The sequence below is a fragment of the Octopus bimaculoides genome, chromosome 10 (genome assembly GCF_001194135.2).
Source record: "Octopus bimaculoides isolate UCB-OBI-ISO-001 chromosome 10, ASM119413v2, whole genome shotgun sequence".
Classification (NCBI taxonomy): domain Eukaryota; kingdom Metazoa; phylum Mollusca; class Cephalopoda; order Octopoda; family Octopodidae; genus Octopus; species Octopus bimaculoides.
The window spans coordinates 26424569-26427580 of record NC_068990.1 but is presented as its reverse complement, the minus strand read 5'-3'; positions in this window follow the sequence as shown (position 1 = coordinate 26427580).

Sequence of the window (3012 nt, the reverse complement as noted above, 5' to 3'; positions counted from 1 at the left end):
TATATACATATATATGACAGGCTTCTTTCAGTTTCTATCTACCAAATCCCTCACAAGACTTTGGTCAGCCTGAGGTTATACTAGAAGAACCATGCCCAAGGTGCCACAGCCTCAAACCTGTTCATTATTTTACAGTATTTACATTATTCTTTGTTTTCCTCTATGTCTCAATTTTTAATGGCGGTCACTGAATGCTGTTGGACGAAGTTGATGAGTCTCCACGCGGCTGCTGTTGTGTTGTCACCGGAACTGGTGGTGTCTTGTGTGGTCAGTGGCCAGACCTTAAAAGGTCTGGAACCGAATGACATTGAGATGAGGAAAAGTTAAGTTTTTTATAAGGAGTTGTAAGCTCAGCCGAAGTAGAAAAACAGGCTGTTACATATGACCTTATTTGAAGGCTGCGATTGGCTGGGCTGCATACTGGCGCATGATAGAGCAAGAGACAAATTGCGCCAATACCAACCAATCAGAGTAGTGGACACAACAAGGTCCAAAATGCAGCCAAAGGCTAGCTGTTATCTACTACATTCGTATGTATATATAATAGAGAGGAGAAGAATTTCACTCAAGTGTATGCTACAATATAATCCTTCTAACGATGTAGTCATTTCCTGCTACAAGAAGTACCAAATTGGTGAATGTTTTTCACCCTACAATTTATGATCTAAAAACTATATTTTGGTACAGATATTCAGCCAGAATTGATTTCCTTGTTTTGTTCTCTACAATTCTTTCTCTTCTTACCATTAACTTAGTTTATCATGCATAAATCTTTCTCTCCCCCACTCCCACCCCATTCAATAGTTCATAGTTCTATGTTGGATTTGATATTCTTCCAAATCTCTCCCAGTACATATACTTCCTGAATTCCAAAATCCCTTCATGCTTTATCCAATTTTTTTTTTTTTGGCATTTTCAGACATTTCATTTTTGTTATTTTTTTGCTATTTCTATACGTAAGTTTGGCATTATTTTTATCCCCAAATTCCATGTTTGTATGTTAGCTCAACATTTGGACTGTTTAGTGATTCCATATGCTTCTATATATAATGATTGCCTGATTTAACAAACGGCATCAACTCGTCTAAATATAATAAGTAGTTTAACGAAACTCTGCTTTCATTAGGTAAGCACGTTGTATTCTACTTTATTTTAATCATTCCCTCAGGTAAAAAGTAATATTCGGATGTCAAACCATACAGTGAACCACATTGGAAGATCTCATTACAAATCGTTGCTTCTTGCTACCTTTTTTAATCTTTTACTTGTTCCAGTCATTAAACTGTGGCCATGCTGGGGCACCACCTTAAAGAATTTTTGAGTCAAATGAATCAACCCCAGCACTTGTTTTTATTTTTAAGCCTGGTACATAATCTATCAGTCGCTTTTGCCGAACCACTAAGTTACCAGGGCAAACATAGACACAAACACGCGCACACATATGACAGGATTCTTTCAGTTTCCATCTACCGAATCCACTCATAAGGCTTTGGTCAGCCTGGGGCTATAGTAGAAAACACTTGCCCAAGGTGCCACACAATGGAATTGAACCCGTAACCATGTAGCTAAGCAACACTAGCTTCCACTTCTATTTTCCCTTCTGTGACTCATAAACTCAGCTAATTTCAGTTCACACTGGTAGAGATCGCTTTTTCCTGATAATATTTCCAAGCTGTCAACATCTCTTGTTCCCTTTTCGCTATTTTCTTCATAAGCTGGGTTCTGTATCAGGACTTCATTCCCTCATTCAAAAGTTCCCTTCCTATCACCCTTTTGGTTCCACTGGTAACAACTGGTTTACATTTAAGTAAATACAAGTCATGTTTCCTTTTATTTGGGGTTCAGTAGCTTGTTGAATGTTGAAAGGTATGTGTGGGTGTCAGCTGGGTACATTTTAGCTACCCTTAGTAAGATATCAGATTAAAAGGGGGAGAGAGAATGTGCAATAGATTTTTTCCCTTTTCTTAATTCTATTTACAGAAATAGTCAAATGGTTAAGGAGTCCACTTTGCCACAACAAGGTTCTGGGTTCAATCCCACTGCATGGTATATTGGGCAAATATCATTTTCTTTAATTTCAGGTTGATCTCTAGTTTGTGAAACATGGGTAGATGCTGGAAACTGTACAGAAGCGCATCAGGACAATTACCCCTCCAAGGGACAATTCCCCCCAATGACAACTATCCCCTAGGACAATTATACCCACCTTGGTTAATTACTCCCTCTCCAATATATTAAGAAGTCTTAAATCATCATCTGTTCTCCTCAGGGGTAATTATCCTTAGGGAGTTATTATCCATGGGGGTTAGATGTCCTTAGACTCCTACAGAAGCCTGCTGAGTAGATTGTATATGGTATACAAAAGGCACCAGCCCTGTCACTGTGTCATGTTCTGGGTAGCTATGACCGTGGAATATTCAGCTATTTATATGTTAATTCAGGGGCAGATAATTCAGTACATAAAACATATGACTCCTCATCAAACAATGGAGATCCACCACCACCACCACCACCACCATCACCACCACTGTCACAAGCATTTGTCAAGGAGATAATTAAATGTTCATTTTAACCATTTTATTTTCACCAAATTTATTCTGTTCATGTCTGAATAACTTCTATATTTAAGAATCTCTTTGATTCAATGGAAAATTATATTTCAAGAATTCTATTTCAAGACACCATTCATATAGTCTCTGTGTTGCAATCGTGTTGTGTATATCAACGTCAAAGCTATCTATAGTTGTTCGATGGACTCAAATCAGAGGAATAAACTGTTTAAAGTTGATAGAAATTTCAAGAATTATATTTTCTTTCATCTTCACAGATGGCTTTAACCTCCTAGAAATTTCATCTTATCAATTTTCAGTATTATATTTATATATGCAAGTGCTTTTGTTTTTTTTTTACTGCCTCATTGATTCTTTGACAACATATATAGAAAATATTAATATATATATATATATGTATACATATACATATACATATACGTATATATATATATATATATAT